This window comes from Mauremys mutica, chromosome 23 (assembly GCF_020497125.1).
Source record: "Mauremys mutica isolate MM-2020 ecotype Southern chromosome 23, ASM2049712v1, whole genome shotgun sequence".
NCBI lineage: Eukaryota > Metazoa > Chordata > Testudines > Geoemydidae > Mauremys > Mauremys mutica.
The window spans coordinates 395,330-417,943 of NC_059094.1; the positions used below are offsets into that span (position 1 = coordinate 395,330).

Sequence of the window (22,614 nt, forward strand, 5' to 3'; positions counted from 1 at the left end):
TCCTCCCATTTGTGTGATGAAGTAATAAAGAATGCAGGAATTTGAAACAACACTGACTTTATTGCCTCTGCAAGTAGAGCTTAAAGTGGGGAGAGGAGGGCAGCCTCCAGCGGCTATGATATTCCAGGCAGGACTGAATCTCCATTAGACAAAGCTTAAAGAAGAGAATGACCTGGGAGTAATTCCCATTTTTGCCCAGGCGCCCCAGGGCAACCTCACCAAGGCCAGCCAGGAGCACTCATGGGACAACGATGACGGATATCAGTCCTACGGTACCGTCTGCCATCCGCAAGGGAAGGGAAGGGGATGCTGCTGTGTAGCACTTCAGCACCACGTCTGCCAGCAGCATCCAGTAGACATACTGTGACATTGAAAAAAGGCGAGAAACAATTTTTTTCCATTTGCTTTCATGGGGGGCGGGGCGGGGGGACGACATATACCCTGAACCACCCGCGACAATGTTTGTGACCCTTCAGGCTTTGGGAACTCAGCCAAGAATTCAAATGGTTTTCGGAGAGTGCAGGAACTGTGGGATAGCTACAGTGGTCAGTTGCCCCTCCCCCCGCGAGGGTCCATTTCATTCTTTGGCTTTCTGGTACGCTTGTCTCAGCTCCTTAAGTTTCACGCAGCACTGTGTTGAGTCCCCGTTGTGGCCTCTGTCTATCATGGCCTTGGAGATTTTTGCAAATGTTTTGACATTTTGTCTTTTGGAACGGAGTTCTGATAGAAATGATTCATCTGCCCACGGAGAGATCAGCTTCAGTATCTCCCGTACGGTCCATGCTGGAGCTCTTTTTGGATTCTGGGACTGCATGGTCACCCGTGCTGATCGGCGCTCCATGCTGGGAAAACAGGAAATGAAATTCAAAAGTTTGCAGGGCTTTTCCTGTCAACCTGGCCAGTGCATCCGAGTTCAGATTGCTGTCCAGAGCAGTCACAATGGTGCACTGTGGCATAGTGCCCGGAGGCCAATACCATCGAATTGCAACCACACTAACCCTAATCTGAAATAGCAATACCGATTTCAGCGCTACTCCCCTCGTCGGGGAGGAGTACAGATATCGGTATTAAGAGCCCTTTATATCGCTATAAAGGGCTTCATTGTGTGGATGGGTGCAGGGTGGAGACAGGAGATTTCTCCTCCTGTCTCTTTCTCTGCATTTCTGCTACAGAGGCTGGCTTCCTTCTGTTTCATAGCTCCAGAAATTTCTGACTGTGGAGCTGTTATCTACACCAGGGTTAGGTTGATAGAACTGCATTGCCAGCCTAAGTAATGTAATTACACCAAACTAATTTTGTAGTGTAGACCTGACCAAAGAATCACACACACACCTTGGGAGCAAAACTTCATCTGCTCCTCTGCTTTACAGAAGCCAAACACAAGCAACACTTGCCAGGGCCCAGTGGTGATTGGCAGAGAGTCAGGTGTGGACAAACACAGCATTTTAAACAATAGTAGGTACCACAGCTTAGCTGATTAAAGCCCTTCTTTTGTATACAGGAGATCCTGGGTTCAACTCCCAGTGGTGCTAAGGGGAGTGGCTTTTGGGGCACCTGGTATTGGCTACTGTCAGAAGAAAAGATTCAGAGCTAGATAGACCTATGGTTTAAATTACACTCGCAGGCACTGATAAGAGAGTTACTGAAAGTTTGGGTGTTAAGAGCTGATAGGTCAGTGGTCCACTCCCCTCAATGCGGTTTTACCATTTCCACTTGCTAAACTCCCTCCCAACCTCTATAAAATTACAGTGCAGACATATGGGCTTGAGCCCAACCTCTGAGGCCCCACGAGGGGTGAGGGTTTCTGAACCCAGGCTTCAGTGTGAACACAAATATCTGCACCACAGTTTTTAGCCCCTCAGCTTTAGCTCCAGGAGCCCAAGTCATATGACCCAGGCCAGCCCTGCTGCCATCTTTATCCCAGGAGAGATGGACTCTAAGGGTACATCTCCATTGCAGTGTAAGCCCAGGTGTGGCACGCTGTGCTCAAAGCAGCACCTGGAAGCCCCATATTCACCACTCTCATATAATGATGACATGGTTTGTACGAAGTCTGCCTGGTGAGGTATCATTTCAAAAGTCTTGATCTGTTGAACATTAATATTGTGTTGGATTGTGTGTGCTCGCATTGGTTGGGAAGTTATGAAGTTTTGCTCTGTGTGTGTTACTGAGATATGTTATGAGGTTGGGAAATGCCCCCCACCAGCCTCTCAGGTGTGACAAGGGAGGAGCCAGACTCGCTGATGGCCCATTGAAGGGATCCACACTCCCAAGGACTATCCCAGGAACCGTGTACAATGCAGACTTCTCCGAGATAGCACAGCGACAATGGACACTGCTTGACTCACATGGTAGCAAAGGAGCTTCCTAGCAAGTTGGAAGAAACTATGAAAGAGGGGAAGAGACATCATGACCTGGCCTCTCTCCCCCACAACTCAGCAGCTGGAAACACACCTGGAGGACAAAGACTGAACTGAACTGACTCAGAAATCAGAAGAGAATAATAACAATAATACTTGCAAACCAAAGTCCCCAAACAGACTAGTACTGGTTTTTCAGCAGAAAATTTTCAGTTTGGGGAATTTTGTTTTCTCAGTCAGACCTTGCCAAGGGAAGCAGGGAGAAAATGTTGGAGTTGCCTCCTTCAGAACAGCTTGGCCTAGACACTAGCTCTGGTTCACTGCTCTGGCCTTGCTCGGGTTGAGGGTATTTTAATAATTTGGGCAGGTCCCAGGGTGTTTGGGGGAGATGATGAGGATGTTCCCTTTTGAGATAAAAACTAAGAAATACAGCACTAGAGAATTTCTTTTTTTAAGAAATCTGGGATTTAGACATTTTATTTAAAGCAAGGGAGTTGTGAGTTTCTGAGAAGGTATTTGTTTGCAAGAAGCAACATTGTTTGATCTGTCATTGTACCAAAGGGGGAGATGGGTGTCTACAAAGGAGATGTGAAGTCTGAATGCATCTAACGAGGATGGGATTCAAATCCATGCGTGCAGAGAACAATGGATTAACAGTCCATCACCTTAACCACTCTGCCACCTCATCACAGCTGTTAAAAAAAAGACAGGAGGAGAAATCTAAGGCCAGCAGAGATAGGGACAATAAGGAGTTTTTAAATACTAAGTGGAAGCAGGGGCTGAATGAGCTCCCCCCTCACATCTAGTGAGGAGATGGGGGAAAGACTTCAGGAACAGACCGTGTTTGCACAGACACACCTACTCTGCCTAGGTATGCAGCATGATGGGGCCGCTTTCCCAAAATGACCAGTTTTGGCTGGTGGTGGGTTACAAATCACTTTAGGAGTGAATAGAATGAAATGTTATTATCCTTCCTCCATGCGTGAAGGGCAGCAGAACATACCTAGACTGTCCTGATGGAGGGCTGGGTGGGTGAGGAATAGCTTTTATTGGACTTTGTAGAAGTGATTGAGGACATCACCCTAAACCAGGGGTCCCCAAACATTTCACACTGTGCCCTCTTAGCCATGGCTGTGGCCCCTCGGAAGCTGCGGTCAAGAACCGAGGCTCGGAGTGGGGCTGTTGCTTGCTGGGGAGAGGGGTGCAGACAGGGGTAAGGGGGTCGAGGCCGAGCTGGGAGCCAGAGGCCCAGGCTGAGGGTGGGGTTGGGGAAGAGCTGGGGCAGAGTGGGGCTGAGTGCTGCTCCCTCCATGGGGGCTGGCTCAGGCCCTGAGGTGCCCCCATGACTGTTCCTCTGTGTCCCCCTAGGAGTCATGCCCCACATTTTGGGAACCACTGAACTCTACTCGCTAATCAGGGGCTAGTGATGCCAAAGCCCAGGGAAAGGGAGAACAAGTGCGGGGCCCCCAGCACTGGAGCCATGTGAAGGGGCTGCAGGAGAGGGGCAATGTCTGGTGGCCCAGGGAATTAAGGGCAAAGGGGGCACAGGAGGGGGCAGGAGTTAGGGTTGAAGGAGGTGCAAGGGTTGGGAGTGCAGGAGCTAGCGGTAAAGTGGGAGGGGGATCGTCCAGGGGCCATGGGGAAGTGCCAAAGTACAAGCTTTGCCCAGGGCACCATTTTCCCTAATGCTGGTCTGAGCAAACAACTGGAAATGACCCTTCAGTGAGACCAGAACCATAGTGTAGAAAAGCCCCTTTGTTAAGTGGTGGTGGCTGAGGGCTTAGAGAGATGGGTTAGAAAGCAACGGGCGTCTTTCTGGGGAGGTTTGATTCTTGCCTGCTAGGCAAGGCTGGTGTGTGGTGTCTCCATGGCTGCACTTTCAGTGTCTGATCACCCACAGGGTGCCAAGTCTAGACATATTCGGAGGCTCTATGCCAGGGTTTCTCAAACTTCCTTTCACTACAACCCCCTTCTGCCAAAAAAAAACCTTACTACATGGCCCTGGAAAGAGGGACCAAGCCCCTCCACACTGAGCAGAGGCAGGGGAGACAAAGCCTGAGCCCTGCCCCAGTTAGGGGAGGGCAAAACCAGAGCTTGAGGGATTCAGCCCTGGGTGGTGGGGTTCAGATGTTTGGCTTCAGCCCCAGGCACCAAGAAGTCTAATGCCAGCCCTGGCGATCCCATTAAAACAGGGTCACATCCCACTTTGGGGTCCTGACCCACAGTTTGAGAACCACTGCTCTATGCTGAGGGGAGAGAGTTTTCCTGTGGCTGCAGTTATGCCACTTTGGAAGTGGTGGCAGCTATGTCAGTTGGAGAAGCTATATCGGTGGGTGTGCAAGCTGTGGTGTTTGCCACATTTAAGAAGTTTAATCAAACCCCATTTTTTAAAACCACCTGTGGTCTGGGAATGGCAAAGGAGCTCGATGAAGCAGGGTCTGTCCTTCAAAGTCCTGGAGATCACGATTCCCTACTCAGGTCATTGTGGGGGTATAGCTCAGTGGTAGGTTGCTTGACTGCAGCTCAAGTGATCCTCAAGTGGTCAGATTAGGTGCTCTAATCGTCTCTTCTGGCCATAAAGTTGACTAATTTCTGAAAAACTGAGTGTAGCATTGGGAGCAGCGTCTGATGTTTTCCTGTCTAGCCGGCTTGCTTCCTAGAACGAACGCTCCTTGAGTGGGGTGATCCACAGGGAGTAGCTCAAACCTCCAAAGTGCCTGGCCAGGGGCAGGACATTGGCCCAGCAAGGGAGGGGTGTGGCAGTGACATCACAGAGGCTTTTGCAGGGGCTCAGACTATTGGTCAAAGGTGGTGGGGAGGTGGTGACCTCACAGAGAGATGCTGACATCAGCCAGGCAGGACAGGGGCGAGGGGCCAGGGAAACCTCAGAGACCCTGTGGCTTTGCTTCAGCAAGTCTCCTTCTCCAGGTCTCTCTTTGAGGACTGAGAGAGTATTTGGGTTCACGGATGCGAGCAGCAGGAGGAACCTCTTTTGAGTTTTCTCCTTCCCTTTTAGTGATTTTACTAGAAAACAGCCGTCCCTGTTTAGAAGGTAAGAGCCTCCTCGAGGTTTGAAACCTGTTCAGTCTGATCCATCAGGTGACAGTTGAATTCTAGGCATGGAAAACACGAGCTTAAGGAGGCAGAATTTTATTTCACACTTGGGATTTTGTCCCATAGAATCAGTGGGGACATTAGGGTTTGTCCTTTTTGTTTCACCTTTTCCTCCATCCATCCCTCCCTCCTTTCTCTTCATCTCTTGCTTCTTTTGTCCTTTCTCCTGTTCCCCTCCCAACACCAGGAGCGGGGTGTGTGTGTGTGTGTGTGTGTGTGTGTTGCGGGGAGTGCTCTGCAGCTCCCACTGTGGGAGGTCCACCCAAAAATATGGGGCTGAAATAGTGCTCGGGCAGTGATCCCCACCGGTGACCTGGGCCATCCTTTGGGCTTTCTGGTGAGAACCCTCAGCCTCCCATCCTCAGTCTCTACCCTGATTGGCTGAGCAGGGGGTTATTGACAGGGAGGAGACTCAGGTCCTTGCTGTTCTCTTTTAAGACAAAGGAAATAAGTCATAACCAGTTCTATGTTTGATGAATTTTGCTGCTTCACTGCATTAATGGTCTCTGAGCAGTTCATGATTCTCTCTAACATTGCAGTTCTCCTCAAATACTTGCTGAATAATTACTGCGCACTGTTGTTGGTCTGGAGCTCATCTGAGAGCACTTTTATTCAGGTCATTCAATGTGTGAAATTCAAGTTCTGATGGTTAGTTTGAAAATCAGGGCTCTTGTGTCCTACTCCCAACTCTTCCACTGAATGGCTGTGTGACCTAAGACAAGTCAATTCTCCTTTCTCAGCCTTAGCTTCTCCCTCTTTCAAGTAGGGATACTAATGAGCCGCTCCTACCAGGGCCGGCTCCAGGCCCCAACACGCCAAGCACATGCTTGGGGCGGCATGCCGCAGGGGGCGCTCCACTGGTTGGTGAGAGGGCGGCAGGCGGCTCCGGTGGACCTCCCACAGGCGTGCCTGCGGATGCTCCACCGGAGCCACGGGACCAGCAGACCCGCCGCAGGCACGTCTGCGGGAGATCCACCAGAGCCGTGGGACTGGCGACCGCCAGAGCGCCCCCCGCGGAGTGCTGCCATTCTTGGGGCGGCGAAATTCCTAGAGCCACCCCTGGCTCCTACATACCTCATGGTAGGTGGAGGCAGGGCTGGCTCTAGGTTTTTTTGCCTCCCCAAGCAAAAAAAATTTTGTCTGCCCCCCCCATCCCCTTGCTGCCTGAGCCCTGGGCTCTCCCCTCCCCACACCTGCACCCCCTGCCTCCCCAGCTCTGGGCCTCCCACCACTCGCACCCCACTGCTGCCCCAGCCCTGGGCTCTCCCCCCTGACCCTCACCTCCCTGCCAAGCCAGCCCTGGGCTCTCCCCCACACACCCTGTGCTGCCCCAGCTCTCGACTCTCCGCTTCCCCCCTACCAGTGCTCCCCCACCCACACACCCCCTGCTGCCCCAGCCCTGGGCTCCTCCCCGCACTTGCACCTTCTTCCGCCCCAGCCCTGGGTCACTGGTAACTTGCTCCCAGTTTAATAGAATAGAAAAAAGAGAGGATTGAATGTGTAACAGGGAGTTTGGTAAATCTTGGTTATTTTAGTTTTCTAAGAGGTTCCTGTCCACCTCCAGTAGAGTTTTCAGTCCCAATGGCAACTTACTTACCAAATGTAATACAGACTAGTCCATGCCTCCCAAGTGGATGTGGTTCTTGTTCTTCTGCACATTGTAGCCCATGGAGGCCAAGGACCTGCAAATGTGTCTTCATGGGCCTTTGTTTCATTGATGAAAACAAACCTGGACACTTAGAGGATTGGAACTGATTTCATCGGAGGGACATGTTTGCTAGGTTTTTATGCATTTGCACAGGAAAATGTTGAGTGTTTCCATTCACTTCAGGCATCCCTAGTCAGTGGAGCTTGTGAACATAATTGAAATGGATTTGCAATATTTTTGATGAAGGACCAGGCTTTTAAGGGGGCACTTGGATTTGAACCAAGGACCACTTGAACTGCAGTCAAACACTCTACTACTGAGCTATCCCCCCACTCCCTCTTTATGTTGGCAAGTCAGTGATCTTAAGGATCTTGAAACCTGAGAGTGGAGTTCATTTCTTCCACACCAGTATTGCTGTCTGTGCATCCCGGAGCTATGGGGTGAGTGGGTAGGGCCCACCACTAGCTTGTCAGTATCAACAAAGGAGCAGCCGACATCAGGCCCAACGAGACGTGCTGGTGGCCCATCAGGAAGAATCCACTCTCCCAGAGACTTCTCGGCGAGAGCACGGCACACAATGGGGGCTACCTACCCGCCACGTCCCATCAAGGGTCTTTCTAGTCCCACTTTAGCGTTACCCAATTTCTAATCAGTCTTTGGCCCAGATTCCCTCCCTGAGCGGCACCAGCACATGCCTGGGCCCCCTGCTAGTGTTAAATCTGCCTTGAGCTGGGACCCAGCTTGGCAAAGAGCCTGCAGCCCCCTCTGTGCTGGAGAGTGAGAGCAGCCCTGGCACTGGGCAGGGCAGCCCTGAGGGAATGAACCCAATGTGCCCGTGAGGCCCTGATCCAGAGCCTCTGCCAGGCAGCTTGTGCTGCTCGGGCGTCTCTAGTCTCCAGCGAGGATTCAAAGCTTCTCTGCTCCAGGGGAACCCCTGGGGGAGGGGGGCAGGGCTCCTGCAGGATAAATCTTCCTGCTGGCAGAGCTCCAGTCCCCTCCTCATGGGCACAGGGCGTTGCACACGGCACCCACCACATGCACACACCCCTTTGTGGGGAGAATCAGCTCTGGGATATTGGGGTCAACCCCCCCCACCTCCTCCCTGCAAACCTTCTCCTGGCTTCAGTGAGGGAATGGGGGCGTGAGGGGCTAGTGCGGTAACAGCAGCAGCGTGGCCGTGGGGCTCGGCCGGTGGCTGGGGCCAGTCGCCTGAGCATGAACCCAGCTGACCCCAGGAGATGGACCCGGGTCACCAGCCCAACCTACCACGTGGCTGCTGCCGCTGCCCCGTTAGTGCGCGAGCTCCCACAGACCACGCTGGGGAGAGCCCCCAGCTGCAGGGGAGATGCCCCTGAGTGCCTGGCAGGGCCCAGCTCCTGGCTGACCTGCACTGCTGGGGGTCAGGGGGCTGGGTGACAGGGAGGCGTTGGCTCTGGGGTGGGACTGTCACTTCCCCCCCTGCCAAGCCAACAGGATCACAGCAAACAAAACCAGCTCGGCCGGCAGGGGAAGAGTTCAGTCCAGGGCCTGGTGCATTCTGGGAGCAGGGGCGGTGCAGAGAAAGGGCAGATACGGGGCAGCTCTGAACACTCCGCGCAGAACTGCCTGTCCTGTCCCGCAGCCCCTGCTACAGGGGACTTTTAGCCATAGTTTTAATCAGGCCAATACATTGAAAAAAAACCCTGTTAAATCATTGCTCAGCCCGAGTCCTTCACCCACATTCCTTAGGGCATTGGGTGTTTCATTTTCTGCCTCAATTTCACACAGAGACACAATTTCCTTTGCACAGATCCATGAACAGCAAAACCTCCCTGTGTCTCTGGTCTGAGCCAGGGCATTCGATTCCAGTGAACCCTTCTCTCCTGCAATGTGATGGTCAGACAGAGGGGACGTGGCACCTGCATCCCTTCCAGGGAGATATTGGCTCGGCTCTTTCTTTCTGCTGCTGTTGTTAGTCCATGAAACATCAAGGATGGAATGCAAGGCTGAGTTCATGCACCAGCCCCCTGAAAAAATTTCAGTGCCCCAGAGAAATCCTGCCCCCTGCTATTGGAACGATGTGCTGGAGATTTGACTAGGAAAGGGACTGTCTGAATTGCCAGAGTGGGGAATGAACAACAATCTACAGCAATGTCATTAACACAAACAGACTCTCATCCTGCTCCAGCGGGAAGGGGAATGGGCAGGAATTCTCACTGTTCACCCAAGGACACACTTACACTGATGCGCAGCCGTGAGTGTGCTGGGGGAGCTGGTCTGGGCAAACAATTTGAAGTGACAATTCAGTGAGAACAGAATCATCATGTAATGACATAAGTGTACATCAAGTAGTTGTGGCCAAGTGGTTAAGGTGATAGACTAGAAATCCTTTGGGGTCACCCCGCGCAGGTTCAAATCCTGCCAACTACACAAGCACTGCTTTGTTGTTATGATTACTGTAGTCCAGAGTGCAAACTGGAGCCAGCTCTACTTTCACTCTGTCTACACTTAAAATGCTGCTGTGGCACTGCTATAGCACTTTGGAGTAGACAGTGACTGGAGGGATCTTCCCATCCCTGTAATAGCTGCATTGACAGAACAATTCTTCCTTTTCTTTAGCACTATCTAACCCGGGCTTAGGTCACCTTAACTATATGGGTTTGGGGGGTGTCACACCCTGGGAGACATCGCTCTGCCAGTTCAGTGCCCAGCGTACACCAGCCCTTAGATCCCTCTGGGTATTTCAATGCAGGCACTGACCTGTGAGAGGAAAACATCAGCTCACAAACACAGGGACTGAATTCCCCACATTTAATCTCGCTGCACTTTCCAGAAAGTCATGAAATTCAATTCATTCTTGCTAGGACAGAGAAAATATAAGTGACACTAAGTTTTTGACTTGGGTAAATAAAATTAAGTGTTTAATTAATATAGTAAAAATCAGTACTGATTCCTCTAAATAACACCATAGCGTGAAATAAATCTTGTCAGTGACGACTAAGTTCGCAACTGATCTACCCATTGTTAATTTCCACGCTGCCCCCATTGGAGGTCTGGGCATCTCCAGTGTCATTGCTCTGCAGTGGACGGGTGAGATTCTGTGGCCTGCATTTTGCAGGAGGTCAGACTAGATGATCATAATGGTCCCTTCTGACCTTAAGTCTATGAATCTATTAATCTATTCCCAAATTTGGAAAATTGTGCAGTTCAGAATGTGAATAGTGACCTCGTCTCCTTCCTGCACCTGCTCTACATTGCTCCACAGCAGCTTCACCACCTGCAGAGTCACCCCAGCACTGCAGTGCAGCCACTCAGGGTTCAGCACGGGCCCCTGGCAAGGACAGTGGGTGCAGCTAACAGCCCAGTGTGCCTGGCCGTGAGGCAGCTGTAAAAAAGCAACACTCCCCACAGAAGTACAGAGACTGAATTCCCCAACTTTAACATCATGGCCCCCTGTAGAAAGCCGCACGTGTCAGTTGTTTTTTCACAGGGAGATGCAAAAATCAAGTGACATCAATTTTTAAGTTGAGTAAATAAAGTTGAGGAGATAGTTATTAACCTCCCAAAAATATACTAAAGATCCCTCAACATAACACCTGAAGGTGAAATATGAACAGAGACAAACCTTGTCAGCAAAGGCTCATTTCCCAAACGATCCTCAAAATGTTACTAATTCCCACCCCTCCTCCAGAGGAGCTCTGTGCAGTGTCACTGGTCTGCAGGCAGCTTCCCATTAAATGCTGTTGTGGGACATTCCCAGACCTGGAAATGTACCAACGACAGAATTTGAAGAGCAAACCTGGCTCCCCGCACCAGGCGGGATTTGAGTGTTTTGTCCCTGTCAGTCTTTGTCAATAGCACAGACGCCCTGGGCAGGACTCCAGGCTCTGCTTGAGGGACCCTGGCACAGGGGCTGGTGGGGGAGAGAGGATTGTAGATTCTCACCTGGAGAGGAGGTAATAAGTGAATGGGGCATTTTTTACTTCTCCTCAGTGTCCTAGGGCTGGAATTCTACATGACCAAATGAGGGGGTGACACCACTTGGTTAATGAAAACCAGCGCTCCAGGTGAGGCTTGAACTCACAACCTCAGCATAGCTCCTCTCAGCACTGCCCTATAAGTACTGTGTGCAAACCAATTGCACCACTGGAGCACCAGTTAACTGTAATTCTGTGAGACCCCTAGGTTGATACAGGCAAGGCGTGACCCCCAAAACATTCTCAGTGGGGCTGAGAGCAGGTAGCGACAAGTGTTGGTACTTGGTGGGGTGGATTCTTCTTAAGGGTTCCAGGCCCCATTTGACCCTTTTGTTCTTCCCTGTGTAATAACAGAGCTGGTTAAGACTCAATGGAGAATCTTGCTGCAGACCAACAGATCTGAAATCACTGATAACCAGCTCTAAGCATTAGTCCTGCTTTGGGACAGTGTCTCTCATGCAAGGAACTGCCCAGTCTGCGCTAGCAGTGAGGCTCCCTCACTAACAGCTGAAATCAGGGAGAGCTGTGTGAAGTGCAGGGCCCCAGGGGTGCCTTAACAGGGGGGAACAACACCCCAGGACTTTTAAAAATGGGAGGGCTCTGCCTTGCCACTTTGTAATGACCATAAGGGCGAGTGAGGGGGGGAGGGGGTGGAGAGCAGTGAGCGGGAAGTGGGGTCTTGGGGGATGAGGCAGCGCAGGAGCGGGGCCTTGGGGAGAAGGGTTGGGGCAGGGGCGTGGCGTTGAGTGGCAGGGATGGGGCTACAGTTCGGGGTCTGGTGGCCGCTACTTTTAGGGAGCCTGTTCCGCTCCTGGTGGGACCACAAGACATCCCAGAGCAGACAGGGTGGCCAGCAGAGCGGTAACAGTGGGGAACGGCAAGTGGCCGGCAATGTGGCCAGACAGCGGAGGGAGAAAGGGGCTTTCCCCCCGGGAGGTGAGAGATGAACTCTGGGTTTTCACTGACCCAGGCCAGCAGCTGTGGGTGAGGTGCAGTGAAGGGAGGGGCATATCCACAGAGCTTCTGGTGTCTGGATTTAAGAGCCCGAGGCAAAAGGCCACTGCCCAGCGTGCTGTGGGGCAGGTGTTTTGCTCATAGTGTTGTTTTATGAATCCTCATTGTGGTGTTTTCCCAAGTTAATACAAGGTGGTTTTCCTCCTTTAGTTTCTTTTCTACACTCAGTGCGTGTGAGTGGGGAAAGTATCGCCTCTTAGAGGCACCCAGTGGCCAGGGTTAGTTTCCCCAGGTTACTGGGTGGGGGCTTAGCCACATTGTGTGTTGTATTGTTGAAGAGGAGCCCCAAGCACCCAGACAGGGAATTGTAACTTCAGCCTTCAGAGTAAGAGCCAGAGGTGCTGCCAGCTGAGCTAGCCAGGCCACCTAAACGTATTAACCCCTTTCACCGCAAGAGCAAACACCGGGTACTTCTGTGCTTCTCAGCAGCTGGGAAAAAGCCTCTTGGTGGAAATATCTCCTGCCCCAGAGCCAAAAGGAGCCCCCTGAGTGGGAACGGTCAGAGGCTCCACTCGGGGGCTGGTCCTGCTTTCCTACTGCCTTGTGATGCTGGCCGCAGAACGAATGCTGGTCTGTGAGTGGCCTTCAGTGGGGGTTCGGCATGGCAGGGAGCAGGCTGGCCTCTCATAGGCATGGTCCTGCCCTCCTCTGGCTCTGCCCTTGGTTGCTCTGTAGCTTTTAAGCCTTCCCTTGGAGCTGTCAGCACCAGCCGCCTCTGCTCTAGGTGCCCAGAGGAGGAGAGGTGCTGGGCTCCAGCCTGGGACTCTGCCTCCCTCCTGCCTAGCCCTGACTATGAAGCCTGGCCCTGGCCCTCCTTCCTTCAAGTGCCATGTGGACAAGAGGTAATACGTGGCTGCAAGCAAAATGGCCAAATTTGTGGGCCTCATGTGATGCAGCAAGAATCCCAACCACCTCGTCAAACCCCAGGCATCAGGGTCACAAGTTCTAGAACCCCAACCAATTTTGGCCATCACGACCCAAGACCTGGCTCCAGTGGGCAAGTCACCCAGCACGAGGGGAAAGATTTGCTTTTGCACAGCTGGAGACAGGGAAGTTGAGCACTGTGAGCTCCAGGGCTTTACCACAAGCCAACACAGAACAGGCCGTGCAGGGGGAGGAGTGGCACTATATGTTAAAGAAAGTGTAGATTCAAATGAAGTAAAAATCTTAAGTGAATCCACAGGTTCCATAGAGTCTCTATGGATAGAAATTTCATGCTCTAGTAAAAATATAACAGTAGGGATCTATTATCGACCACCTGACCAGGACAGTAATAGTGATGATGAAATGCTAAGGGAAATTAGAGAGGCTATCAAAATTAAGAACCCAATAATAGTGGGGGATTTCAATTATCCCCATATTGACTGGGAACATTTCACTTCAGGACGAAATGCAGAGATAAAATTTCTCGATACTTTAAATGACTGCTTCATGGAGCAGCTGGTACGGAAACCCACAAGGGGAGAGGCGACTCTAGATTTAATCTTGAGTGGAGCGCAGGAGCTGGTCCAAGAGGTAACTATAGCAGGACCGCTTGGAAATAGTGACCATAATACAATAGCATTCAACATCCCTGTGGTGGGAAGAACATCTCAACTGCCCAACACTGTGGCCTTTAATTTCAAAAGGGGGAACTATACAAAAATGAGGGGGTTAGTTAGACAAAAGTTACAAGGTACAGTGACTAAAGTGAAATCCCTGCAAGTTGCGTGGGCCCTTTTTAAAGACACCATAATAGAGGCCCAACTTCAATGTATACCCCAAATTAAGAAAAACAGTAAAAGAACTAAAAAAGAGCCACCATGGCTTAACAACCATGTAAAAGAAGCAGTGAGAGATAAAAAGACTTCCCTTAAAAAGTGGAAGTCAAATCCTAGTGAGGCAAATAGAAAGGAGCACAAACACTGCCAACTTAAGTGCAAGAGTGCAATAAGAAAAGCCAAAGAGGAGTTTGAAGAACGGCTAGCCAAAAACTCCAAAGGTAATAACAAAATGTTTTTTAAGTACATCAGAAGCAGGAAGCCTGCTAAACAACCAGTGGGGCCCCTTGACGATGAAAATACAAAAGGAGCGCTTAAAGATGATAAAGTCATTGCGGAGAAACTAAATGGATTCTTTACTTCAGTCTTCACGGCTGAGGATGTTAGGGAGATTCCCAAACCTGAGCTGGCTTTTGTAGGTGACAAATCTGAGGAACTGTCACAGATTGAAGTGTCACTAGAGGAGGTTTTGGAATTAATTGATAAACTCAACATTAACAAGTCACCAGGACCAGATGGCATTCACCCAAGAGTTCTGAAAGAACTCAAATGTGAAGTTGTGGAACTATTAACCAAGGTTTGTAACCTGTCCTTTAAATTGGCTTCGGTACCCAATGACTGGAAGTTAGCTAATGTAACGCCAATATTTAAAAAGGGCTCTAGGGGTGATCCTGGCAATTACAGACCGGTAAGTCTAACGTCGGTACCGGGCAAATTAGTTGAAACAAATAGTAAAGAATAAAATTGTCAGACTCATAGAAAAACATAAACTCTTGAGCAATAGTCAACATGGTTTCTGTAAAGGGAAATCGTGTCTTACTAATCTATTAGAGTTCTTTGAAGGGGTCAACAAACATGTGGACAAGGGGGATCCGGTGGACATAGTGTACTTAGATTTCCAGAAAGCCTTTGACAAGGTCCCTCACCAAAGGCTCTTACGTAAATTAAGCTGTCATGGGATAAAAGGAAAGGTCCTTTCATGGATTGAGAACTGGTTAAAGGACAGGGAACAAAGGGTAGGAATTAATGGTAAATTCTCAGAATGGAAAGGGGTAACTAGTGGTGTTCCCCAAGGGTCAGTCCTAGGACCAATCCTATTCAATTTATTCATAAATGATCTGGAGAAAGGGGTAAACAGTGAGGTGGCAAAGTTTGCAGCTGACACTAAACTACTCAAGATAGTTAAGACCAAAGCAGATTGTGAAGAACTTCAAAAAGATCTCACAAAACTAAGTGATTGGGCAACAAAATGGCAAATGAAATTTAATGTGGATAAATGTAAAGTAATGCACATTGGAAAAAATAACCCCAACTATACATACAACATGATGGGGGCTAATTTAGCTACAACGAGTCAGGAAAAAGATCTTGGAGTTATCGTGGATAGTTCTCTGAAGATGTCCACGCAGTGTGCAGAGGCGGTCAAAAAAGCAAACAGGATGTTAGGAATCATTAAAAAGGGGATAGAGAATAAGACTGAGAATATATTATTGCCCTTATATAAATCCATGGTATGCCCACATCTCGAATACTGTGTACAGATGTGGTCTCCTCACCTCAAAAAAGATATTCTAGCACTAGAAAAGGTTCAGAAAAGAGCAACTAAAATGATTAGGGGTTTAGAGAGGGTCCCATATGAGGAAAGATTAAAGAGGCTAGGACTCTTCAGTTTGGAAAAGAGGAGACTAAGGGGGGACATGATAGAGGTATATAAAATCATGAGTGATGTTGAGAAAGTGGATAAGGAAAAGTTATTTACTTATTCCCATAATACAAGAACTAGGGGTCACCAAATGAAATTAATAGGCAGCAGGTTTAAACAAATAAAAGGAAGTTCTTCTTCACACAGCGCACAGTCAACTTGTGGAACTCCTTACCTGAGGAGGTTGTGAAGGCTAGGACTATAACAATGTTTAAAAGGGGACTGGATAAATTCATGGTGGCTAAGTCCATAAATGGCTATTAGCCAGGATGGGTAAGAATGGTGTCCCTTGCCTCTATTTGTCAGAGGATGGAGATGGATGGCAGGAGAGAGATCACTTGATCATTGCCTGTTAGGTTCACTCCCTCAGGGGCACCTGGCATTGGCCACTGTCGGTAGACAGATACTGGGCTAGATGGACCTTTGGTCTGACCTGGTACAGCCTTTCTTATGTTCACACAAGGTCCCACTGAGATTTGAACTCAAATTGCAGGATTTAGAGTCCTGAGTGCTGCTCATTACACCATGGGACCTGCTTGTGCTGCTTTCTCTGCACATCAGTGATCCTCACAGGGCTGGCTCATGTAAGGGACTGTTGGCCCCTTACTAAAACTTAGTAGGGGTTTTGGATGGCTAGTTCCCAGTCCCAATAGAAAGGGGAAGGGCCAATGGGAAATCAGGCCCCTTAGACTGACAGTCCCCAGGGGCAATGGGGAGAGGCCAAAGCTCCAAGTTAGCCGCACTGACAGGCCAGGCAGTGTAATGAGGGAGTCACCAGGCCAGGGGGTCCCATCCTCCGTGGGAGCTGGAACTGCCTGGGCCAGAGTGGGGCAGAGCTAAGGAGAGAGCAGGAGCCCGAGAAGAGCCGGGGAGCAGAGCTGCACCAGCCGGGGAGAACCAGAGCAGATCCGTGCTGGGAGCCGAGCCGCAGCAGCACAAGCCGTAGAAGCTGCCCAGGGAGCAGATCTGTGCTGGGAGAAGAGCTGCAGCAAGCGGAGCCAGAGGAGCAGCCCAGGGAGCTGGAGGCAGAGCCGCAGCAGCACTGGGGCTGGAGGTGGGTGCAGGGAGCAGCGTGGGAGAGCGAGGGGGACCCTGGACAGAAGGCCAAGTGCAAGGAGATGCCACCCGTCAAGAGACCTTGCAGGCCAGACTTTTCGGGGTGGGGGGATCATATCCCCTACATGGGGGCTGACACTGGGAACAAGGGGCCTGTGACCTAGAGCATGTGGCCACTGCCAGAGCAAGTGTCCAGCCCGTGGTGTCCCTGCAGCACAGCCAGGGCCTGGGGAGGAGGCCTGGGACATGTGAGGGAGAGACTGTGACCTGCCCTGACCCTCCAGAGACGCTGGTTGTGATCTCCCTGCGCCACAGAACAGGGTGACGTGTTTTCCTTTCCCATCTTTCCTTATGTTTTACATTGATTGCTGGGTAGTAAATGGTGTTTGCTTGAAGCACATGCAATGAGGAGTGGGTCAGGGAAGTGCCCAGAGTGGGGACACTGTAGCCCTGTTCAAGTGATCATGACAAGATTGGGGCCCATCAAACCCCCCAGGATTCCTGGGCCCAGCTTGTTGGGGTTACGAGGTCTCTGCCACACAGGAGAGTAGAAAGAGCCTCCTTGGGGTCAGGCAGCCTCTGGGTAAGGGGGTGGGGACTCAGATCCTTCCGCTGGCCAATTCCACCAGGGTCGTGTATAAACCATGGAAGCTCCCCACAATAGCCAGACCTGAACCCCCTGTACACTTGTGCTCTGTCCTCATTGCTTCTCTGTCTCCCTTCCCCCCATCTCTGCTGCTCCCCCTCTGGGCTTTCTCAGCACCTGGCCCCACAGCGCTTCCTGCCAGCCAGAGACTGCATGTTTTATGCCTGCTTCTGTGGATATGGCCTCTCTCCTGATTCCTGAGGGAAGGAACCTTTCCAGGAAATGGCCACAGCTTCTGGGAATCCACATGTGGCTGGTGGGCAGCACCAGGAATCATTTGGCTCCTGGCACACAAGGTAACTTAAAAGCTGAGCACCTAGACAGGGGCTTGAACCTTGGACCCTTAGAGTAAGAACCTGATATTCTACCAACTGAGCTACCTGGGCTTGGTGAGACCATTTTCACCGTTCACCACAAGAGCGAGCAGGCAGGCAAAAGAGAGGCAAAAAAAGTCCCAGGAACCCCTCCTCTTTCTGCACAGCCACTGCCTGTCAGCAGGATTCCTCCTCCCTCCTGTGCCTCAGTGTGACTAAATCTCCACACCTAGACAGCCGGTCCATCCGCTGCACCCCAATCCCCCATGCCTGAGCCTCCCTGTCAAAACCCTGCACCTAGACCCATAGAATTAAGTCTCACGTGTCGCTGGGAACTCGACTTCTTGTGCCCAGAGAGTCTCGGCCCCCTCAGTAGATGACCTGAGAAACACAGTGTCCATCTTCTCTAAAGAAGTACTTGGAGAGGTTTTTCTAGTGTCACCATGTGGCCTAATGGATAAGGCATCTGAGTGTGGATCAGAAGATTGAGGGTTTAAATCCTTTGGTGGTTGTGTTTCTGCAGTTTTACCGTTGTGCTGAACGTCCTGCTCCCTTCAGGGCTGGAACCTCTTCTTGGCCTCTCAGGCCAATGCTCTGGCTTCAGCTAGAGCCCCGGGAAGGAGTTGGGGGTTGGGTGTCACAAAGGCTGGGGCATGAGCCCCAGGTGCTTCCAGTCTCGCCTTTGCCCTTCCTGACTTGCCAAAGAAAGTGGGCGTTTGGCATGGCAGGGAGCAGCCTGGCTGGGAGTTTTTGTGCCTGTCTGAAGGCCACACATAGGCATGGTCCTGCCCTCCTCTAGCCGTGACCTCAGTTGCTCTGTGGCTTTTAAGCCTTCCCTTCCCAGACGCCTCTGCTCCAGGTGCCCAGAGGAGGAGAGGTGTTGCTGGGTCACTTTTACAGATGCCCCTTCCCTGGTACTGCCCTTGCTCAGCTGCGCAGAGGAGCTTCCATCCCCAATCCCTGCCTGTCACTGCCCAGCAGCCCTCTGGCACCATTCCTGAGGGCTGCCCTTCCTCACTCTCTTCCTGCCGTGTTGGGAAAGGCAGCTCCCATCTCTCCTTGTTAAAGGTCAGGTGGGCCAACTAGGGGCAGAAGCCCATTCTATGTTTTCCTACTGCAGAGCCCAAGCTCAGGGACTCACCTTGGGTGCAGGCACTGCTGTGCTCCCAGGAAACAAGCCACCCCTGCACAAAGAGGGATGAAAGGGCCTGTAAAAGCCTGGGATTGAGCCAAGGACTTCTAGATCTTCAGTCTAATGCTCGCCCAACTGAAATACTTTGGCAGATACATGGTAATATTTTGGCCTGTTGCTTCTCTGTCTGGGATGTTTTTGTCAGCAGTTGCACAGGAAAAGGACAGGAAAACGAACGGCTGCTCCACACCCCCACCGGAGGAACCCGACGCCCTTAGCTGTGGGGAGTAAGAAGTGGCTGTTGGCTGACAGGGCCTGTCCCCCAGGAGCTGGAACAGCAGCTGCCGCCTCCCCCTCGGCTCCAGGCTGTGGGAAATGCTCATTGCCTGGCTGCATGGGCGGCTGCTGCTCCGTGCTCTGGAGAGCGTCTGTATTGCTCTGCCAACCCCCCGTCTTCACTGCGCCAGTCTGGTAAGGTCCCAAGTGCCCCCTCCGGCCTGGCAGCTGAGAGTCTGTGCAGACATCAGCCCCCCTGCCAGCCCCACAGGCAGCAGCAGCGCCAGCCCCCCCAGCACCACATGGGCACTCAATGCACTTCCTGTGGGGAAATGGCTCCTTGGCGTCCAGCTGCTAGAGTGAGAGCCAGGAGAGAGCAGTGTCTGGCTCACCTTGGGGGAGAGAAGAGACCTGGTGAGTGCGGATCTCCCTCAGCCTCCCCTGCAAGGCTGGTCAGTTGTATTGTCACTGTGATAGTTAGTGCTTCCCTTCAGGGCCACCCGCAACAACTCCTCCCCTTCCTTCCAAGGCCCTGCCCCCACTCCACCCCTTCCCCCAAACCCCCACCCCTGTCCCCTCCTGCCCCATTCCTCTCCCTCTCCCACCTCTTCCTGTCTCTTGCTCCTCCCTCTCCCCGCCCAGCACCTCCTGCACCCCACTGAACAGCTGATCACTGGCAGGTGGGAGGTGCTGAAGGGGAAGAGGAGGAGCTTGTCGGCAAGGCCTGTAGTGGGGCGGGGGGAGCTGGCTGCCAGTGGGCGCTGAGCACCTATTTTTTCTCTGTTGGTTCTGCAGCCCCGTAGCTCCCATGGAGTCGCTGACTCAGCTCCTTTCACACCCTAGAGAGAGGAGCAGAACCAGGGCTATGGCTGATCTATGGGGCACCAGGTGAGTGGCAGAGGCTTCAGGGGCTGAGAGTTTGCCTGACACCTCAGGGACACAGTCTGAGGTGGTGTCCCAGGGATCTATGAAAGGAGCAGAACAGGATTTACTTGGGGAGAGAATTGAGAGCGTCTCAGGGGGTTGTACAGACGTGTTGCTCAGGTTAGAGACTGGCTAAAAACCAGACATTGCTGTGAGCAGGATTCAAACCTGCACAGAGGAACCTAATTGGATTTTAATCCCAACATCTTAACCACTCGGCCATCACAGCTAAGAACACAAAACTCCCCCAATGCCAGTGAAACTGGTAAAGAATCCCAATGCCCAGGCTTGAAGTCATCTGAACTACAGAATTCCCACCACAAACCTGGCTCCCAAAGCACAGGGGGGATTTGGGGTTTGTTCTGTTTGCTTAGCCAGGTGCCACAGGAGTCTTTGCTGCTTTTACAAATCCAGACTAACACGGCCCCTCTGATACTCTTAGTGACACTCTCCGATGGATCCCCATCCTCCACTCACCATGAGGTAGGTAGGAGCGGATCATTATTATCCCTACTTGAAAGAGGAAGAAGTTAAGGCTGAGAAAGGAGAATTGACTTGTCTTAGGTCACACAGCCAGCCAGTGGCAGAGTTGGGAATAGGACCTAAGAGCCCTGATTTTCAAACTAACCATCAGAACTTGAATTTCACACATTGAATGACCTGAATAAAAGTGCTCTCAGATGAGCTCCAGACCAACAACAGTGCGCAGTAATTATTCAGCAAGTATTTGAGGAGAACTGCAATGTTAGAGAGAATCATGAACTGCTCAGAGACCATTAATGCAGCGAAGCAGCAAAATTTGTCAAACATATAACAGGTTATGACTTATTTCCTTGGGCTTAAAAGAGAACAGCAAGGACCTGAGTCTCCTCCCTGTCAATAACCCCCTGCTCAGCCAATCAGTGTAGAGACTGAGGACGGGAGGCTGAGGGTTCTCACCAGAGAGCCCAAAGGATGGCCCAGGTCACTGATGGGGATCACTGCCCGAGCACTATTTCAGCCCCACATTTTGGGTGGACTTCCCACAGTGGGAGCTGCAGAGCACTCCCCCACAACACACACACACACACACGCACACACACACAGCTCCTGGTGTTGGGAGGAGAACAGGTGAAAGGACAAAAGAAGCAAGAGACGAAGAGAAAGGAGGGAGGGATGGATGGAGGAAAAGGTGAAACAAAAAGGACAAACCCTAATGACCCCAGTGGTTCTAAGGGACAAAATCCCAGGTGCGCAATAAAATTCTGCCTCTTAAGCTAGTGTTTTCCGTGCCTAAAATTCAACTGTCACCAGATGGACCAGACTGAACAGGTTTCAAACCTCCAGGAGGCTCTTACCTTCTAAACAGGGATGGCTGTTTTCTAGTAAAATCACTAAAAGGAAGGAGAAAACTCAAAAGAGGTTCCTCCTGGCGCTCACGTCCGTGAACCCGAATACTCTCTCAGTTCTCAAAGAGAGACCTGGAGAAGGAGACTTGCTGAAGCAAAGCCACAGGGGTCTCTGAGGTTTCCCTGGCCCCTCGCCCCTGTCCTGCCTGGCTGATGTCAGCATCTCTCTGTGAGGTCACCACCTCCCCACCACCTTTGACCAATAGTCTGAGGTCCTGCAAAAGGCTTTTGTGATGTCACTGCCACACCCCTCCCTTGCTGTGCTAATGTCCTGCTGCTGGCCAGGCACTTTGGATGTTTGAGCTACTCCCTGTGGATCACCCCATTCAAGGAGCGTTCGTTCTAGGCAGCAAGCCGGCTAGACAGGAAAACATCAGACGCTGCTCCCAATGCTACACTCAGTTTTTCAGAAATTAGTTGACTTTATGGCTAGAAGAGACCATTAGAGCATCTAATCTGCCCCCCTGCATATCACAGGCCTCCTGTATGACACAATAGCTATTTTTGGGGCAAACACATTCCAGAAAGGCATCTAGTCTTCATTAAATGACATCAGGAGATGATGAATCCACCACTTTCCTTGGTAGCTTGTTCCTGTGGTGAATCATCCTCGCTGTTGAATATTTGCGTCTTATTTGTAATATGAATTTGTCTTTTTTCACCTTCCAGCCACTGGGTCTTGTTATGCCTTTCTCTGCTAGATTCAAGAGTCCTTTCATACCCAATCTTTTCTCTCCATTAAGGCCCTTCAACACTTCAATGAAATCACCTTTCAATCTTCTTTTGATAAGCTAAAAAGGTTGAGCTCGTTCAATAGCTCACTGGAAGGCATTTTTCTCCAGCCCTCAGAACATTTATTGGCTCTTTGGTTATCAGACTCCTGAACTGCAGCTGGATGTGGTTCTTGTTCTTCTGCGCAGCACAGCTCCTGGAGAAGAGGGATCTGCAAATGTACATTCATATGATACCTTTGTTTAATTGATGAAAACATAAATTGACACTTAGGGTATGTCTACACTACAAGACTATTTCAAATCAACTTAATTCGAATTTGTGGAATTGACCTTATGAAGTCGAAGTTGTGTATACACACTAAATACACTAGTTCGACTGTGTGAGTCCACAGTAACGGGGCCAGTGTCAACTTTGGAAGCGGTGCACTGTGGGAAGCTATCCCACAGTTCCCGCACTCCCCGCTGCCCATTTGAATTCTGGGATTTCCCCCCAATGCATGCTGGGGGGAAAAATGTGTCGAGGGTGGTTTTGGGTAACTGTCATCATTGAACTGTCAATCATGCCCTCCCCCCCCCCCCCTTGAAAGCGC

The 22,614-nt window shown here is 51.0% G+C and overlaps 4 non-coding genes across 4 annotated transcripts; 1 reads left to right on the top strand and 3 right to left on the bottom strand.

Moving 5' to 3' along the window:
• Window positions 1-2,966: 2,966 nt before the first annotated feature.
• TRNAN-GUU lies at window positions 2,967-3,048 on the bottom strand. Its single transcript has one exon. It is a non-coding gene; the product is annotated as a tRNA-Asn (tRNA).
• A 4,333-nt stretch (window positions 3,049-7,381) lies between these two features.
• TRNAC-GCA lies at window positions 7,382-7,453 on the bottom strand. The gene has a single exon. It is a non-coding gene; the product is annotated as a tRNA-Cys (tRNA).
• Window positions 7,454-9,449: 1,996 nt separating this feature from the next.
• Window positions 9,450-9,531, top strand: TRNAS-AGA. The gene has a single exon. It is a non-coding gene; the product is annotated as a tRNA-Ser (tRNA).
• A 1,629-nt stretch (window positions 9,532-11,160) lies between these two features.
• TRNAI-UAU lies at window positions 11,161-11,254 on the bottom strand. The gene is made up of 2 exons: window positions 11,217-11,254; window positions 11,161-11,196 (listed from the first exon to the last, which is right to left on the bottom strand). It is a non-coding gene; the product is annotated as a tRNA-Ile (tRNA).
• Window positions 11,255-22,614: the final 11,360 nt, after the last annotated feature.